This window comes from Nicotiana tabacum, chromosome 14 (assembly GCF_000715075.1).
Source record: "Nicotiana tabacum cultivar K326 chromosome 14, ASM71507v2, whole genome shotgun sequence".
Classification (NCBI taxonomy): Eukaryota; Viridiplantae; Streptophyta; class Magnoliopsida; order Solanales; family Solanaceae; genus Nicotiana; species Nicotiana tabacum.
In genome coordinates, this window is record NC_134093.1 from 3,884,831 (window position 1) to 3,905,905 (window position 21,075).

Genomic DNA, 21,075 nt, shown 5'->3' on the forward strand with positions numbered 1-21,075 from the left:
ATAGTATGTGTTTGCATGAAGATAAGTATGAAATTCACTTATAAAAATACATGTTAAACATAAGCAGAAATGAATAAATAGTTGAACATATATTTAATTAAAACTTGAATAAGAGTTTTTGAAGTTATGTTAAAAAATAATATTTGAAAGTTTAAATTGTGTTTGGACATACATTTTATTTGAAAAAAAATATTTAAGTTTTGTGAATGAAATAAAAAATTTCACCCAAAAACTATCATAATTCAACTTTTGGGAATTTGAAAAAAAAAATTCAACTTGAAAAATAGTAGCCAAAATCAATGGCCAAACGGGAGGAGCATGAATAACTAATAGGATTATGTATAATCGCTGATACATAAGATTATCATGTTCAAGATCCCGGTATATATACTACGGACAAAGGTTATTTCTATACTCAACTTAATCAAAGATCTTAGATTCGAACTCTAAAAATGATAAACCTTTTTATAAGAACCCATTTTCTTATACAGTCAAACCTCTCGATAACAACCTCGTTTGTTCCGATATTTTTTGGCTGTTATAGTGAAGTGGTGTTAAAAAAAATATATATTATAACATAACATAAAAAATCGGTTCCATGAAAAACTTGATTTTTATAATGAAAGGCTGTTATATACAGATGCTGTTATAGAGATGTGTGACTGTAGTAGAACCTTTGCAACACGAATTATATTTAATCGGATTTGGTTTCAGATATCAAGTGGCTAAAGAAAAATACAGTAAATACCATGCAGTTGAAAGACTACAAGACAAGAAGTACATTTTGACCCAAAGTCTTGTTGCAAGTTGCAACAATAAGAATTACTAACAAAACATAGTGAATAGAATTATATTAGGCTATTCATAACTTTCCCTTTTTTCTCAAAACTAAACTCACACCAGCAAGAGTACATAATCTCGAGGCCTAACTTTAGTCATGACATTTAGGACATTTGCTGCAAATCTGATATTTACATGAGCAAATTTTACAAACTTTGCCGGCGACTTTGCCTCCTGGTTTTGCACCTTTTCGTATCCAACCCGGTATCTTACGGATGATTCCTGCACCCGTCTTCTGATCAGTAATGTTGTTTGAATTCATTGCTGCATCAAATTAGGTTATGTAGAGTAATGTATTAGTTATAGGTTAACCAATAAAGGAGGAAATTAAGAAGTGATAGTATTAGGTCTCAGCGTTGCAGACATAAATAAACTAGGATGAACGTGTTCCTCATTTAATTTTAAATAAAATGATCACACAATTGGCAGGACATGGCACTACTTCAGCTTACCGGAGACATAAACCCTTGATAGAAAGGCGTGGAGGTCGAGAATTAGGGTAGAAGGTTAGTAGGCAGTCGCGCATCTCTCTTGTCCTTACTAGTAATATCAGTGTTAATTAGTCTTGTATTTTCTTATTTTCAGTTTTTTTTCACTACCTACTGGTTCTTTCGCTTCGATTATCTTATTATCTTGCTGGTATTATTGCTTATTTCTACTGCTTTTTTATCCTTCCTTGAGTCGAGGGTCTATCGAAAATAGTCTCTCTACCTTCTCAAGAGAAGGGTAAGATTTGCATAAACATTATTCTTTCGAGACCCCACTTGTGGAATTATTCTAAGTTTGTTGTTATTGTTATTGATCACACAATTGGAAGAAATAAGGTTTCGAATGTTCAAGTCTTACAAAGATATTTTCACGTGGCCAAGAATAAAGAATCATGGACGCATGTAAGAATGCATGTTGCAGACATATAAATAATTAACTTGAAGTGTCCTTGATCTAGCAATAGAATTTAAACTATTATAAGAGGTAATCACCAAATTCAATAAAGATAAAAAGAAGAAACTTTTGCGGTGTTGTGATATCCTAAGATTACTAAATATTTTAGATGTAGAATGTCTCAGAAAGTTTCAAAATGTCCATTAAACTTTCAGTAAAATGTTAAATAATACTTATGTAAACATATACTCCCTTCGTTTCTATCATGTGTTTTACTTTCCTTTTAAATCCGTTTCAACAAAGAATGCCACCAACATTTAATAACTTTTTAATTCCGAAATTCCGATTTTTTTCATTAATAAGACTTCTGTATAAGATATTATGACATATTTAAGATCATAAAATTCAAAGAAATATGTTACATGAATATTTAAACATTTATAGCATTCGTTTGCAGACTCAAAATGTCAAAAATGAAAATAACTACTGGAGTAGTAATAGATTGAAGAAGTAAATAAACCTTGGGTAATTGGAGCAGCCGCCTTAGACATCTGCCTTGCATCAGCTTGTGAGGATATTACAATTAGCAAAATAGCCAAAGAAAGGCAAAGAAAAAGGTTAGTTTTGGAAAACATTTTGATGAGCTATTTGGAGTTTCAATTTTTTTACTGTAAAAAGGAAAACAATGTTTCTCCCCTATTTATAGAACTTAATAATGTCTCGTGCAACTGTCAGAACAACTTGTTCTAAATAAGGGAGAAAAATGATGTGCCCGCCAAGGTTGATTGAGTTACTGTGAAGTCCTACTGTGAAGTCACGCCCGTCAAGGTTGATTGAGTTAGTTGGGTGAGTGGTTTTCCACATGGGAGATCTGAGATCGATTTCCCTCACTAGCAGTCTTCTCAGTCAGAGCTCGTCGCACCGGATGTGCCTAATGCTGTTTATATCTCCTGTGTGATGTGCGAGCAATTGCACAGTGAGCTAGTTATTCAGTGCGCACCCGAAGAATAGCGGCTGTGGGCGAATTGTTTTAACGGGAAACAATGGGCCAAATATAGATAATTGGTGGCCGAGTGACTCCAACTCTTGCCCAAGACCATATAACAACCCATCCCTCAACAAATATGGGACACCTTAACACAGATACAGAACTAGGATTTGATGTTTATAGATTTTCAATTTATTACGAACTCATAGTTTATCTTAGTTATTAGGTTCATAATTAAATACTTATACATATTTTATGTATTTACTAATACAAATACAAGGTTTAAGCTGAGTTCGTTTGAACCCGTGACTAATGCTCTTCCTTTGCCCCTGCTTAACACCCCGCACGCTCGAACGAAGAAATGAATTTTAAACATAATTCAGCTCTAAAAAATAGTTAGTCTTGAAATATGAATTATCTCGAGAGTCTGTGACCATAAAAGGAGACAAACAACCATAATAATTCCCCCAATATGAGAATAATGCTATTGCTAACTTCTATCAATGAAAGGATAAGATGTATCGTGAAAGAAACGTGTTTCCCATAATGTGTCTTGAGTCAAGTTTAACTTTTTCAACTTTATTTATTTATTGCATATCATTACTTCCTTAATTATTTTTGGTGAAGTCCATACTAAGGTACACTTACGATGTAATGATCTCGTAACACATGTTGTATTTAGGAATAATATAGTATCTTTTATAGTATAAGTGTTTGCATGAAGATAAGTATGAAATTTACTTATGAAAATGGATGATAAAATATAAGCAGAAATGAATACATAGTTGAACATATATTTAATTAAAACTTGAAAAAAGAGTTTTTGAAGTTATGTTGAAAAATAATATTTGAAAGTTGAAATTGTGGTTGGACATGCATGTTATTTGAAAAAAAAAATATTAAAATTTTATGAGTGAAAGAAAAAATTTCACCCAAAAACTGTCGTAAATCAACTTTTGGGAAGTAGAAAAAAAAATTTAACTTAAAAAATAGTAGCCAAAATGTATAGCCAAACGGGAGCATAAATAACTAATAGACTTGCTAACTAAATTTGATACCAACTTTTGACATTTCAACTAATAGGCTTGCTCTTATTGGACACTTTAATATTACTTAATTTGCGCTTATTAAACACAATACGCTGGCAAAACATGATCGTCAACTTGGTACCACAATGTTAATAGACTACAAGACAAGACATGTCGACCTATACTTTATTGCAAATTGCAACAGCAAGGACAAAACAAAACAAAACACAAACTGAAAATGTAACAAGTGGAAAATGAATAGAGGCTGTTATAAAATAAAAGCAACTTAATAAAACATGAACAAGACATGTTGTTATGAAATAAAAGCAATTTAGTAAAACATGAACAAGAAATGGAGATAGAGAGAAGGAAGAGATTTTCTTCTTCAATTATGTGTATTTTTTTATCTATTACAAGGCCTTTATATAGGCATGAAAAGTGAAGAAAAATATATCATTGAATATGTCATTAAGTATAGAAATATGTCATTGAATATATCATTAAGCATTTGAGAAGATCATGAAGGAATAGTAGACATCCACCATAATTTGATTTTTGTTATAACACTCCCCCTTGGATGTCCATAGATAATGTGCCTCGTTAAAACTTTATTAGGAAAAAATCCTATCGGGAAAAAATCCCAGTGAAGGAAAAAGAGTACACATGTTTAGAAATACGCCTTTTGGTTGCCTCGTTAAAAATCTTGCAAGGAAAACCCAGTGGGACAAAACCTTGTAAGGAAAAAAGAGTACAACACGTATTAACTCCCCCTGATGAGAGTATCAATTCACATCCTTGAGCCTTCGCATCCCAATCTTGAACACAAGTTTCTTGAAGGTTGACGTCGGTAGAGATTTGGTGAACAAATCAGCCATAGTATTACTTGAACGGATCTGTTGTACATTGATATCACCATTCTTTTGAAGATCATGTGTGAAAAATAACTTTGGTGAAATTTGGTTTGTCCTATCCCCTTTATGAATCCTCCCTTCAATTGGGCTATGTATGCTGCATTATTTTCATACAAAATTACGGGTAGTTTGTCACACTTCAAATCACATTTGTCTCGAATAAGATGTATTATAGACCTCAACCATACACATTCTCGACTTGCTTCATGAATAGCAATTATCTCAGCATGATTAAATGAAGTAGCCACGATTGATTGCTTAGTCGATCACCAAGATATGGCAGTGCCTCCATATGTAAACACATAGCCTGATTGAGATCGAGCCTTGTGTGGGTCATATAAATACCCAGCATCGGCATAACCAATAAGATCGGGACTACAATCATTGCCATAAAATAATCTCATATCAGTAGTCCCTTTTAGATACCGCAATATGTGTTTGATTCCATTCCAATGTCTCATTGTCGGAGCAGAGCTATATCTTGTTAAGACATTAACTGAAAAAGTTATGTCAGACCTTGTAATGTTAGAAAGATATATTAGTGCACCAATTGCACTAATATATGGTACTTCAGGACCAATAAGCTCTTCATTATTTCCATGAGGTCCGAATGGATGTGCTTTATTCATATATAATCGCTTTAAAATCATTTTGGTGTATGCTGATTGATGGACAAAAATTCCATATTTTATATACTCAATTTGTAGACCAAGATAAAATTCTGTCTTTCCAAGATCTTTCATTTCAAATTTTTTCTTTAAATAGTCTAGTGCTTTAGGAATCTCCCTAGGAGTTCCAATGATATTTAAATCATCAACATACACAGTGATTATAACAAATTTAGATCCGAATCTTTTTGTAAAGATACAAGAACAAATTGAATCCTTCTTGTACCCTTCTTTCAGCAGGTACTCACTCAGGTGACTATACCACATGCGCCCTGATTGTTTCAATCCGTATAAGGATTTTTGAAACTTTATTTAATAAATTTCTTAGAAACCTTAATATGCTTCAGAACAATTTAAATCCTTCAATGATTTTCATTATACGCATATCACATTTTTCTTGTATTGCCAGATTAAACCCTGAAATGGCGACATCCACCACAGGAGAACATGTCTCTATATAATCAATGCAAGGATATTTACAAATTTTCTAGTGACACAAGTCGTCTTTATGTTTATCGACTTGACCTTTTTTTTCCGCACAAGAACGCATTTATACCTCCACTGGCTTTATACTTTCAGGTGTTGGGACTATCCGTCCAACTTCATAATTTTCAGGTGAAATCAATTTTCATTGCGTATTTTTTATTTGGCCAATCATTTATCTGTCCAAATTTCATGATAGATTTGAGCTCAAGATCCTCGTCAATATTAATAATATTGAGCGCTACATTATATTAACAATATCGTCGACGATCATTTTATATCGGTTCTACTATTACCCAATAAAGACATAACTTATTGAGATCTCTTTATCTTATTATTTTCAGGTACCTGAGCCTTTCCCATGAGGTCTTATGAAGTATTATGTCGTGGTGCTCTTCTAGAGCACTTGCCTCCTTATTATGACCATCTTGAACATTTGCTCCTCTCCTTTTTCAAAGAGTTTTATCTTTGGAACAGATTAGTCTATTATGCTTCATGCATGCCATAGACTCTATTCATTATGAACTTTATTTTATTTGGAGCATTAGCAGCTTAATATGATATTTAACTTTGGGTCAGCAAATACGTCTGGCAATATTTTGCAAATGAATTATCCCTTGAACTTCAAGATCACATTTTCTCATACGAGGATTTAGATGTACTCATAATAATTCATTACATGCATTACTTTTTCAGCTACCTATTTTCTCCCCCTATTGTTGGGATCACCGACACATATCCCTAGCCTTATTTGGGGATCCATCTTTGTATATTGTGGTGGAACAATTAAATTATATAGCACATTCATATTTCTAGATGGAAATTATTTGGTTCCTGACCCTGAACCGATTATGATAGGGAGAACTTATCTAAATTTGGCTAGATGCGTACAAGTGCTGTTGTATATTAAATAATACATCACATACCAAATTTTATTTTGGCAATTTTGTTCTCATAACTAATGGTTTAGCTATAATTGGAGGCATACAATTTCTGCTAAACCAACTTGATTTGAACCAGTATTATCAAGATAAATAATCATAATTTATATTTTGGAACTGTGCTCTAATAATTTAAGCAATCAATCTTGCAAAAGCCAAACTGCAAGTTGATAACAAATGCACATGTGACCAAAGAATAGATGCATCTATTAAAATCATATAATAGTAAACGGTCGACATGGCAGGTGACTGAGCCCATATATTTATCACCTTTTATTAGTAAATCAAAGGATTCAATCCCAACTTTAACTGATATATCATGAGAATAAGCAGCACAAGAGAATTCTTGAAGAATCTTATATTTCTTCAATATATGTCAATGTAATTCTCAATTAATTTTTCGCATTATAATTGAACCGAGCTGGTCAACCAGTCATGCCAACTAATATTTGTTTTAGTAAACCTCTAGTTTACTTGTGACATATGATTCCATCATCATGCTTATATTTGTGTAGTACAAATAGAAAGAAAATCGGGTAATCTTTCATATTTATCCGTTATGATTATAGAAATATGAAAATATTCAATATTCCTTTCATTTATAGTCTCAATATGCCAACCACTTTAACTAATACATTTGAAACTCAAAAAGTTTCTTTTGAGACTTTACAATATCAATGTCGTGAATACTTTTATTCATCCGGGTAGTAACAAATTAATTTTTTTCGGAGCTCTTAATAATTTTTGTACTACAAGATCTTTTGTCACACTATTCATATAGTAAATGTCTCCTTCATGGAGAAAATTATATCATAATAAATTGTCATTGTCAAAATCATCATAAGAAAAATATTTTTTTTTGCTTTAATTTTGCCTTTAATAACCTTCTATAAGGCACAACAAAATATGTTTTTTGGCGTATCACATGTACGCGACCAATGACATATTCATGTAAATGCACAATAATATTTATTCTCTTTATTTTACTCAAACCTCCCTCAGAGGTGAGTTGTGTGGTATTCATCCAATCATGTATTGCATGTCTTTATTCATTACTTTTATAACATATTACAACATTCACCTTTAGGAATGGGTCTGCATTCTCAATGCTTATCACAAGTCACATTCTCTTCAATGAATGTATCATAATCGGCGGCGTGCTTTATTATTTTGCATACAAATTTGATGGTAAACATTGCCTTCAATGTATGTATCATAATCGGCGGCGAGCTTTATTATTTTGCATACCAACTTGATGGTAAACATTACCTTCACATTTTGAAGAACTATTATTATTATTATTATTGTGAAGGCAATGTTTACCTCTTGAGTTAAACTATTCATAATGTCATTTGGATATAATTCTCAACAATAGACTTTCGTTTACTCAAATCAGCTAAGTAATTAGTGTCAAACAGATATATGAAAATACAAAATAATATTGAAAATTCACATGTGGTCTTTGCTACAATAAGCTTACTTCAAGATCAAAGTGATATGACTAGAACATTAAAGAAAAATAATATATCAAATAGAATAATATAGTACTACTAGTTACCATGCACTTTTATGGAAACTAAGTATTATGCTCTCAAGAAAAACGAAGAGATATAGCATAAACTTTAACTGAAAAAATACTGGAATGACTCTACCATCTTGTTGCCTCCCATATCAGTTATAAAATAGGAGCAATTATGTATTTTAAGTCATAAGAAACTAAACTCTTTTTTTTATTTAATGGAGTGTACTAAGAATATCGTGTACAAATAATAAAAAATTGGGTTGCAGAGATACAAACTCACTCAATTTTTCAATATACGAGAATTAAAAGTTTTGATCGGCCAATGCTAATTCAAAATATTTTTCTATTTGGATCGTATATTTATTTATCAATAATGTATGCTAGTTGTGCTATTAAGATTACCCGAGAGAAACTTACCTCACGTTACCTTTTCAAAAGTCAGAATGGCGCATGATGGTCAAGCATATATTTTATAGGAAAATGTTCAGTTAAGGGAAATTTTACATAAGGTTCTTGCTTTTTTTAACTAAGGAACCAAAGTTCCTCAAATGACTTTGCAAAAGCTGTAGTAGCTCCCCAATTTCTTGTACTTCATTTGGTCTTTGGTTTAGTACGTAACTCTTGGCTGCATCATTATATACTTATGATTCTTATAATAAGATCTATATAACTAGGATACGAGATGAAAGAGATCAGATCAAACTTACAATAAATATTAGAAACTCGTTCATTGAAATGGATATTGATAATGCAACAAAATAAAATAAGTAAAATATGGAGTAGTAATTAGTTTACATTTAAGTATTTTCCTTTATAAAGTAAAACACTTAAGAATATGAATGGATTTGTAAGAAGAAAATACTTAGCATTGGAAACTTTCATAACAAATAAAGAACCTATGAGAAAAATGAATAAGAAAATGAATTAATTAAAAAGGATTAGAAAACATATCTTAGCATTAGCATTATATGCCTTATCACAGTGTACTGGTCTCCTCAACCTTATTGTTACTCCAGTTATGTTTGATACCATTCTTTGAAATTGCTAAATGAGAAAGAAAAGCTTATCTCTTCAAGATGAATATTAGGCACGGCAGGAACATGCCTTTTATGATGTAGGACAATTTTGTAGATATAAGTAACTCAATTGATTAGGCATCGTGCTGATAACGTGTTATAAAATAAAAATAACTTAGTAAAACATGAACAAGATATGTTGTTATGAAATAAAAGCAATTTAGTAAAACATGAACAAGAAATGGAGATAGAGAGAAGGAAGAGATTTTCTTCTTCAATTATGTGTATTTTTTTTATCTATTACAAGGCCTTTATATAGGCATGAAAAGTGAAGAAAAATATGTTATTGAATATGTCATTAAGCATAGAAATATGTCATTGAATATGTCATTAAGTATTTGAGAATATCATGGAGGAATAGTAGACATCCACCATAATTTGATTTTTCTTATAACAGAGGCTAGTTTTTAAATAAAAAAAAGGTTTTTCACTCGATATTTAGTATTTGTATTGAAATTTGACTAAATTCGGAATAGGACTGTCATATGCTCCCCCGTTTCAATTTACGTAAATCTATTTTCTTTTTAATCCGTACCAAAAAGAATGATCCGTTTTCGTATTTAGAAATAATTTACTTTTATACAATGATTTATAATTAGACAAAATATATGTGTCTCATTTTACACCAAATTCAAAAGTTTTTTTTAAAATATCATGCCCAATTAAAAGGTTCGCATAAATTGAAACGGAAGGAGTATAATCTAAAGACCAAGCGTTAGACACAAAGGCCATAACAGGTTGAACAATAGTTACCATATATCTTTGCCAAGTCCGATGATTCTACCAAAATTTCGCAGTAAATGGTGGCCATGTAACATGACTCCCTTGGCCTCAATATTGTTGCTTCAATTCATTGCTGCATCAAAAGTTTATGTAGAGTATCGCGTTAGTCAGTGGTGGAAGCAAGATTTTTACCAAGGGGAATCAAAAATTTTTAAAAAAATAAATACCTAAAAATGTTGAGGAGATTCAATACCTTATAATATATATTGAAGTTTTTTTAATCTTATACGATGTCATTTTCGGCGAAGGGGGTTCCGCTGAACCTCATTCCCGCCACCTAGTTCCGCTCATGTATTAGGGAATTTAAAATACACTAACAACTCCTTGTAAATTGGTTGCACTTTTTCCCAATGGTGAAGCTATATAGGTCAAGGGATGCCAGTTAAACACCTTTCGCTTGAGAATTGTACTGTGTATATAGGTCAAATATTACTTTGTATATATTATATTGAATGTGGAACACTCCTTAACATTCTTGACGAAATTTCTCGCTTTGCCATTGCTATCTCTCATCTTTATTTTTTGCTGAATAAAGGACAGTCTATTATTTTAAAAGCACAGGAACAATTTAGTTATTACATAGCATAGGGATAGACCGCATTGCAGTTTTTCCTAATTTACCTTTAATAAAAACTGGTAAAATAAAAGTCAGAGGTGTTTCCAAGTACATAATGTTATCTTCCTCCGTTGATATATGTTGTGTGGTGCTTCCATACTTGGCCAAGGTATCTGCTACAGTGTTGCCTTCCCGGTATACATGTGTCATTTCTGCCACTCCAATAGCATCAAGAAGAAAACTGCAGTCATAAAGAAGATGTGAGTAGCGAAGTTGTTCGTCTTTAAATAAGTTACATAATACCTGTGAATCTGTTTCCACTACAGTGGGAAAGCAATTTTTTGTGAAGGATAGTTCTAGTCCAGTCATTAGTGCTAGCAGTTCAGCATGGAGAGCGTCTGTTATAGCTGCCTTGTGCGCGAATCCCACTATCCAATTACCATTATGGTCTCTGATGATTCCACCAGTGCCACTATTTTGATTATTTTGATCATAAGCTCTATCAATGTTTAGCTTGTAATGGTTAGTAGGTGAGTGCCATCTTATTGGTATGTGAAGCTTAGGTTTTGGGTTCGCAGTGATTTGTGCGATTGAGATGAATTCAGCAACTTGGGTCTTAATTTTGGTTTGGAAAGCGATTGAGGTTGTGTGGTTAAATAGGTTAGAGTTCCTATTAAGCCAAGTGTTCCACAGTATGAAAGGTATTAAGGTGGAGTTTGGGGTTTTGATGGAGGCATTTGTTGTGTTGATGGTAGTGTCTTTGATACACGTATCCTTTAACCAGTGGACAAATTTGTGCGTTTGTGATTTTTGGAGATTGAATAAAGTTCATAAGTGGTATGAATTTTTGCACGCGAAGAAGATGTGATATATGTCTTCTACTTCTGTTGGACAGAATTGGCAAAGGTTATTTTGGAGTATATTTTTTTTGAATAGGAATTCTTTGGTAGGTTACTTGTGGTGCACAAGTAACCACATGAAGTATTTCAGCTTGTTCAAACACTTGAGTTGCCAGATCCAAGTGTTAATAAAGGTGTTTGGTGGTTTTATTAGGTTATTGATTTGTAGTTGTTGTAGATAGGCTGACTTTGTGGTAAAGTTTCTAAGGGGTGTTTGGGTCCAGAGGGATTGATCAGGTTTTTGTGAGAAAGGGATGTAGATCTTGTTGATTTTGTGTATGGTATCATGGTGTAGTGGTAGAGATAATGTATCATAATTCCATGAATGATTTGTAATGATTGAAGACACTTTTTGTTGTTCCTCCATGTATTGTAGAGGTTCCGGAATTGAATATCTTAAACAGGTATTATTAGGGATCCAGTTGTCATGCCAGAGGTTTATTTTTTTCCAATCTCCTATGTTGAATAGAGAATTTGCTTTTGACATGCTATTCTAAATGTATGAAAGAGCAGGTTTTGCGTCGAGTGTGTCTACTCGTCTATGTTGGACATATTTTGCTTGTAGAAGTTTTACCCAGAGTGATTGATTGTTCTAATGGAATCGCCAAAGTAGTCCTGCTAGCGTTGCATAATTCTTTTCACTAATTTTATAAAGCCCAAGTCCTCCGAGCTCTTTTGGAGTGGTTATATAGTCTCCCAATTAACAAGGTGGACTTTTCTTTTTTCTTTAGTTGAACCCCATGGGAAGTTTCGTTGGATACGAACTATGTGGTTCCTAGTAGAGGTTGGCAGTAGGTTATTTTGCATGGAATAGTTTAGAATGGTGGTTAGTACAGAGTGTATGAGGTGTGGTTCTACCTCCCATGTTGAGAGTGTTTGCGTTCCATCCTGTGAGCTTGTTATTCATTTTATCAATTATGAATTGATAGTCTTTGCCTTTGGGGGAATTGTTAGTTAGGTGGAATCACATGTATTTACTAAAGTTGGTAGCCTTGCGGATGTTTAGGGCACTGGTAAGGCACTCTTGAGTGGCGAGCGGCACATTTTTGGAGAAAAAAAGTTTTGATTTAGAGAAATTAATTTTTTGCCTTGATTGGAGGTGGAGAGAGTTGAATATATTAATGATAGTGTTGGCATTGTGTAGGTCAGCACCAGCGAATAGTATCATCCGCAAAAAGCAGGTGACTGTGCTTTCTCTCATCTTTTCATTGTCATTTCTCCTCCTTGTTTCTTTTAACCCTACTAGGAGAGAAATCTGTGACTGTAAAAGGGTATTGCATAAGTTACTGATTAACAATATTCATTATAAAAAGGGGTTAAATTTGCGGAATAGTATATCTATGAGACTAATATATGATTACGGAATAGTATTCGGATTAAACTTTATACTGTTCAAGGCAAAATTAATAATTAGCTTGTAAAGGAGTGCTGGATTCATGTTAGAGGTATCCTATATGTAATCTTTGCTGTAAATATTGAATATGGCATAATCCACTACCGCCCCATTATTGTAAGAGAGGGCAAAGAAAGAGAAATCAATTTATCTGCGGAGCAAATTGCTCTTCCAAATTAAGCTCCTATAATGTCTTCGGGATCAAGTAATTATTATATAATTGCTGATACATAAGATTACCATGTTCAAGATTCCGGTATATATACTAAGGATAAAGGTTATTTCTATACTCAACTTAATCAAAGATCTTAGGTTCGAACTCGAAAAATGATAAACCTTTTTATAAGAACCCGTTTTCTTGTACAGTCAAACCACTCGATAACAACCTCGTTTGTTCCGATATTTTTTGGCTGCTATATATAGTGAAGTGCTGTTAAAAAAAACATATATTATAACATAACATAAAAAATCAGTTCCAAGAAAAACTTGATTTTTATAGTGAAAGACTGTTATATACGGATACTGTTATAGAGAGGTCTGACCAAAGTAGAACCTATGCAACGCGAATTAGATTTAATCGGATTTGATTTCAGATATCAAGTGGCTAAAGAAAAATACAGTACAGTACCATACAATTACAGTACCATACAATTGAAAGACTACAAGACAAGAGGTACATTTTGACCCAAAGACTTGTTGCAAGTTGCAACAATAAGAATTACTAACAAAACATAGTGAATAGAATTATATTAGGCTATTCATAACTTTCCCTTTTTTCTCAAAACTAAACTCACACCAGCAAGAGTACATAATCTCGAGGCCTAACTTTAGTCATGACATTTAGGACATTTGCTGCAAATCTGATATTTACATGAGCAAATTTTACAAACTTTGCCGGCGACTTTGCCTCCTGGTTTTGCACCTTTTCGTATCCAACCCGGTATTTTACGGATGATTCCTGCACCCGTCTTCTGATCAGTAATGTTGTTTGAATTCAATGCTGCATCAAATTAGGTTATGTAGTGTAATGTATTAGTTATAGGTTAACCAATAAAGGAGGAAATTAAGATGTGATAGTATTAGGTCTCAGCGTTGCAGACATAAATAAACTAGGATGAACGTGTTCCTCGTCTAATTTTAAATAAAATGATCACACAATTGGCAGGACATGGCACTACTTCAGCTTACCGGAGACATAAACCCTTAATAGAAAGGCGTGGAGGTCGAGAATTAGGGTAGAAGGTTAGTAGGCAGTCGCGCATCTCTCTTGTCCTTACTAGTAATATCAGTGTTAGTCTTGTATTTTCTTATTTTCAGTTTTTTTCCACTACCAGTAAGTCTTGTATTTTCTTATTTTCAGTTTTTTTCCACTACCTACTGGTTCTTTCGATTCGATTATCTTATTATCTTGTTGGTATTACTGCTTATTTCTACTGCCTTTTCATCCTTCCTTGAGTCGAGGGTCTATCAGAAACAGTCTCTCTACTTTTTCAAGACAAGGGTAAGATTTGCATAAACATTATTCTTTTGAGACCCCACTTGTGAAATTATTCTAAATTTGTTGTTATTGTTATTGATCACACAATTGGCAGAAACAAGGTTTCGAGTGTTCTAGTCTTACCTCTCTCCAAAAGTAAAAATATTTTCACGTGTTTTTCTATGAAGAAAGAATCATGGCCGCATGTAAGAATGCATGTTGCAGAGATATAAATAATTAAATTGAATTGTCCTTCCTCTAGCAATAGAATTTAAATTATTATAAGAGGTAATCACCAAATTCAATAAAGATAAAAAGAAGAAACTTTTGCGGTGTTGCGATATCTTAAGATTAGTAAATATTTTAGATGTAGAATGTCAAAATTTCAAAATGTCCATTAAACTTTCAGCAAATTATTAAATAATACTTATGTAAACATATACTCCCTTCGTTTCAATCATGTGTTTTGCCTTTCTTTTAAATCCTCTTCAACAAAGAATGCCACCAACATTTAATAATTTTTTAATTCCGAAATTTCGATTTTTTCATTAATGAGACTTCTGTATAAGATATTATGACATATTTAAGATCACAAAATTCAAAGAAAAATATTACATGAATATTTAAACATTTATAACATCCTTTGCGGACTCAAAATGTCAAATATGAAAATAACTACTGGAGTATTAATAGATTGAAGAAGTAAATAAACCTTGGGTAATTGGAGCAGCCGCCTTAGACATCTCCCTTGCATCAGCTTGTGAGGATATTACAATTAGCAAAATAGCCAAAGAAAGGCAAAGAAAAAGGTTAGTTTTGGAAAACATTTTGATGAGCTATTTGGAGTTTCAATTTTTTTTTCTGTAAAAAGGAAAACAATGTTTCTCCTCTATTTATAGAACTTGTCAGAACAACTTGTTCTAAACAAGGGAGAAAAATGACAAAAAGAAACTCTTCACAAAGACCAATTGTGAAGTCACGCCTGCCAACGTTGATTGAGTTGGTTGGGTGAGTGGTTTCCCACATGGGAGATCTGAGATCGATTCTCCTCACCAGCAGTCTTCTCAATCAGAGCTCGTCGCACCGAACGTGCTTAATGCGGTTTATATCTGTGTGATTTGAAAGCAATTGCATAGTGAACTAGTTATCCAGTGCGCACCCGAACGATAGCGGCTACGAATATCCAAGGCATTTTTAAGAAAAAACAAAAAGAAGGTCGTCACATAGCCACTTGACAAATAGATCAACTTGGGGCGAATTGTTTTAACGGGAAACAATGGGCCAAATGTAGATAATTGGTGGCCGAGTGACTCCAACTCTTGCCCAGACCATATAACAACTCATCCCTCAACAAATGTGGAAAACTTTAACACCAGATACAGAGCTAGGATTTAAAGTTTATAAATTCTTAATTTATCACGAACTCATAGTTTATCTTAGTTATTAGGTTCATAATTAAATACTTATAGATATTTTATGTATTTACTAATACAAATACAAGGTTTAAGTTGAGTTCGTTCGAACCCGCGACTAATGCTCTTCCTGATCAGCCCCTGCTTAATACCCCGCATGCTCGAACGAAGAAATGAATTTTAAACATAATTCAGCTCTAAAAAATAGCTAGTCTTGAAATGTGAATTATCTCGAGAGTCTGTAACCATATAAGGAGACAAACAACCATAATAATTCCGCCAATATGAGAATAATGCTATTGCTAACTTCTATCGATGAAAGGATAAGATAGATCGTGAAAGAAACGCGTTTCCCATAATGTGTCTTGAGTCAAGTTTAATTTTTTCAACTTTATTTATTTATTGCATATCATTACTTCCTTAATTATTTTTGGTGAAGTCCATAATAAGGTACACTTACAATGTAATGATCTCGTATCACATGTTGTATTTAGGAATAATATATCTTTTATAGTATAAATGTTTGCATGAAGAAAAGTATGAAATTCACTTATGAAAATGCATGATAAAACATAAGCAGAACTGAATACATAGTTGAACATATATTTAATTAAAACTTGAAAAAAAATAAATTGAAATTATGTTGAAAAATAATATTTGAAAGTTGAAATTGTGTTTGGACATGTATGTTATTTGAAAAAAATGTTAAAGTTTTGTGTGTGAAAGAAAAAATTTCATCCAAAAACTGTCATAAATCAACTTTTGGGAAGTTGAAAAAAAACTTTTTAACTTGAAAAATAGTAGCCAAAAAGGAGTCAAGAAAAATACTGCTTAAGATATATATAGTTGTAAACCACACAGAGAAGCGTAATAGATATAAAGAAATTGGCGAGATTGTCTCTTTAAAACTGTTAAAAGGCCACTAAAAGGTGCCAGGACACAAATTATATCAATTATTTTCAGATGAGAAAAATAATCTTATTATCTCAAATTATCATTTGTTTTGAGCATGTACTCATACTTTCTCAATAATCAAAATTCAATGTAAAATTTATCACAATCATTCCTATTTTTTTAAAAAAATTAGAGCATTCTAATGCAGGATAAAAAGGAAAACTTATTACTTATTACATGTAATTCACACTATAACTACAAGCCTGCAACATACTAAAAGAGTAACAATATATATATATATATTGTGTGTGTGTGTGTGTGGCAAAAACACCAACAATGAGAAGAAAAAGTAAAAAAAAAAAAAAAAAAATTCTATACAAAGGATTTCTAGTGAAACAGAGAAGAATGGTCAATGAAGAAGAAGACACAAAAGTGTCGAAAAAGAGAAGATGTGCTTTAGTATTTATAGTATCCAAAATACAAGTAGTAACTTACATTGAGTAATAGGAAAAGAAAGTGTAACGTATATTAAGTAATTGTAATAGAATAAGTATTAAGTGTATTAGTAATTATTAATAAATGTGTTTATTACTAATGGTCAGAATGGTTAAATCAAGTAAATTCTTAGGAATTCTTTGAGATCTTATATGAACCAGTAATGGAAGTCTTTATGGACGAAGGGAAGTTATATGTGTAAATAGTAACGGCTAGGTGAGAGAAATGAGAAATTTGGCCGTTAATATTTTCTTTTGAAACTTAAATAAATATAATGAGATGTAATAAATAGGATAGAGTCAATTTCCAATTACAAAACAATTTAAATGAAAAGAATGAAAAGAAAATACAAAAAAAGAAAGAAAAACAAAATAGGATCCTTGGTCAAAGAGAGGTGTCAAGTCACTCTTTTATTAAACACAATACGCTGGCAAAACATGAATAGTCAACTTGGTAAATAAACACTATTCTTTTCACGAATTAAAAGTACATGCAGTACCACAACAAGACAAGACGTCGACCTAGACTTTATTGCAAGTTGCAACAGCAAGGACAAAACAAAACAAGACACAAACTAAAAATGTAACTAGTGAAAAATGAATAGAGGCTAGTTTCTTTTTTTTTTAAAAGGGTTTTCACTCTATATTTAGTATTTCTATTGAAATTTGACTAAATTCGGAATAGGACTGTCATATACTCCTCCGTTTCAATATACATAAATATATATTTTTTTTAAACCGTACCAAAAAAGAATGATCCGTTTTCGTATTTAGAAACAATTTACATTTATACAATGATTTATCGTCAGATAACATATTTGTACCTTATTTTATAACAAATTCAAAAGTTTTTTTTTAAACATCATGCCCAATTAAATAGGTTCACATAAATTGAAACGAAAGAGTATAATCTAAAAAACAAGCGTTAGACACAAAGGCCATAACAGGTTGAACAATAGTTACCATATATCTTTGCCAAGTCCGATGATTCTACCAAACTTTTGCAGTAAATGGTGGCCGTGTAACATGACTCCCTTGGCCTCAGCATTGTTGCTTCAATTCATTGCTGCATCAAACGTTTATGCAAAGTTAGTGGTGGAAGCAAGATTTTTATTAATGGGATTTAAAAAATTTAAAAAAAGTAAATACCTAAAAATGTTAAGGAGATTCAATACCTTATAATATATATTGAATTTTTAAAAATCTTATACGGTGTAATTTTCGGCAAAGGGGGTTCCGCTTGTCACGACACAAAATCCATTAAAGGTCGTGATGGCGTCGGATACCGTTGTCAGGTAAGCCAAAAATAAATACTTAACTTGTTTCTCATTTTAATATTTTTGAAATCATATTTCCTTCAATTAAATGATAAAATATGAAATTTACAAAATAAATAATAATATTTTTAACAATTTCAATACAGTGCAACCCATAATCGCCCCAAAATCCGGTGTCACAAGTGCATGAACCTCAACTAAGAATATAAAATAAAATCAACATCTGTACGGAATACAAATTGGACAGAAAAATATAAATACTCTGAGGGAGACTCTGCTGGCTGCGGACTCGTAACGTGAAATGTATCTCACCTAAGTTCCCGCAATAACCGCAGCTCGGCACTCACAAGGCCACTAGACATATATGCACCTGTACAAAAATGTGCAGCAAGTGTAGTATGAGTATGTAAATAAATGCGTACCCAGTAAGTATCCCGCCTAACCTCAAAGAAGTAGTGACGAGGGGTCGACTTCGACACTTACTATGGGCTATAAATAAATAAAATAATATAATTAAATTAGGCCTGGATTAAATAATACGGTTGCAAGCCCAATATTTTGAAGTAAGTAAGCAGTTCTTTTATAATTAAGAACTCTCCAAATTTCTTTTCCATTATTTAACAATTTATCTCAGGCAAGGAGGTAATATTATTTATTGTAAATTTCAAAGCAATCAATTAAATCATGCGCAAATTATGTCGAGGTCGTACGGTCCACTCCAACATAAATATTTAAATTGTGCACTGCCCGGACATGAGCATAATAGTAGCTACGCACAGACTATCGTCACCTCGTGCGTACGTAGCCCCCACAAATAGAAGCACATATTAAATTAATTCAATTCCCTCTTACAAGGTTAGAAACGAGACTTACCTCACTCCGAGATTCCATAACCTGCACAAAAACCCTTCCAATGACTCACACCGATGCCCATCGCTCCAAAACTAGTCAATAAACTTGCAAATCCATAAATATATACTCTAATACTAATTACAATCCAATTTATAACAAATTCCTAACTCCACTTGAAAAGTCGATAAAAATCACCCTCGGGCTCACGTGCCCGGATTCCAAAAATTTTCAAAGATAAACATTATCCATGACACTACGAACTCAAATATATAATTAATTTTCCATTCCATGTCCAAATTCGTGGTCAAAATCCAAAATACTAAATTTTAGGTTTTCTACCTAAATCCCATAATTTTTACTAATTTTCATGCTTAAATCCTCGTAAAATCCATGTATTTAACTTATAATAAGTGGAAATCACTTACCTTGCGATGCTTGATGAAAATCTTCCCTTGGAGCTCTCCAAAATCGCCCCAACCAAATAAAAAATGAGAGAAAATGGGCCAAAACCCGATTTTAAAAGAACCCTTCTGCCCAGAAGACTTTCGCATTTGTGGTCCACTAGCCGCTTTTGCGGCTCCGCACCTGCGGACATTCCGCATCGCAGGTGCAGCTTTCCATCACACCCAGCCAAGTCTGCTTCTGCAGACAAACACCCGCTCCTGCGGTCACGCTTCTGCGGAGCCTTGACCGCTCTTGGGGATGCGCATCAGCGCCCCCAACTCTGCATCTGCGGCCCTTTTTCCCAGGTGATCCAAGACCGCTTCTGCGACCATAATGCCGCACCTGCGGGCTCGCACCTGCGGCCCTTTATCGCAGGTGCGATTGTACCAGACACCAGCTGCTTCAACTCTTTCTTCAACTCCAAATTCGATCTGTTAACCACCCGGAATCCACCCGAGACCCCCGGAACCTTAACCAAATATACCAACATGTCCCAAAACATATTACGAACTTAGTCGAGCCTTCAAATCACATCAAGCAATGCTAAAATCATGAATCGCACCCCAATTCCAGATTAATGATCTTTCGAACTTTCAACTTCTACATTCGATGCCGAGACCTATCAAATCATGTCCGATTGACCTCAAATTTTGCACACAAGTCACATTCGACATTATGGACCTACTCCAACTTCCGGAATCGAAATCTGACCCCGATACCAAAAAGTCCACTTTCGGTCAAACTTCTCAAAAGCCTTCAAATTTTTAACTTTCGCCAAATGACCTACGGACCTCCAAATCCACATCCGTACGTGCTCCCAATAGCAAAATCACCATACAGTGCTATTCCCAGGCTCAGAAATCCCAAATGGACATCCATAGCATTGAAATGCACTCCAACCAAAATTTATGAAATCCTTCCAAAATGCCAACTTCCACAATAGGCGCTGAAACATTCCCGGGGTCATCCAAAACCCGATCCGGACATAGTCCAAAATCATCATACAAACTTGTTGGAACCTTCAAATCCCGATTCCGAGGTCGTTTACTCAAAATTACCCTTTAGTCAATTCCCCCAACTTAAAGCTTTCGAAATTAGAATTTTCTTTCCAAATCAACTCCGAACTTCCCGAAATTAAATTCCCACCACGCGTACAAGTCATAATACCTGAAGTGAAGTTGCTCAGGGTCTCAAACCGCTGAATGACATGCTAGAGCTCAAAATGACTGGACGAGTCGTTACATTCTCTCCCACT

General features: G+C 33.3%; 1 long non-coding RNA gene across 1 annotated transcript; it reads right to left on the reverse strand.

Moving 5' to 3' along the window:
• Window positions 1-1,005: 1,005 nt before the first annotated feature.
• Window positions 1,006-15,298, reverse strand: LOC107799108 (uncharacterized). Its single transcript, XR_001651066.2, has 2 exons — window positions 15,160-15,298; window positions 1,006-1,104 (listed from the first exon to the last, which is right to left on the reverse strand). It is a non-coding gene; the product is annotated as an uncharacterized LOC107799108 (long non-coding RNA).
• Between the last annotated feature and the right edge of the window lie 5,777 nt (window positions 15,299-21,075).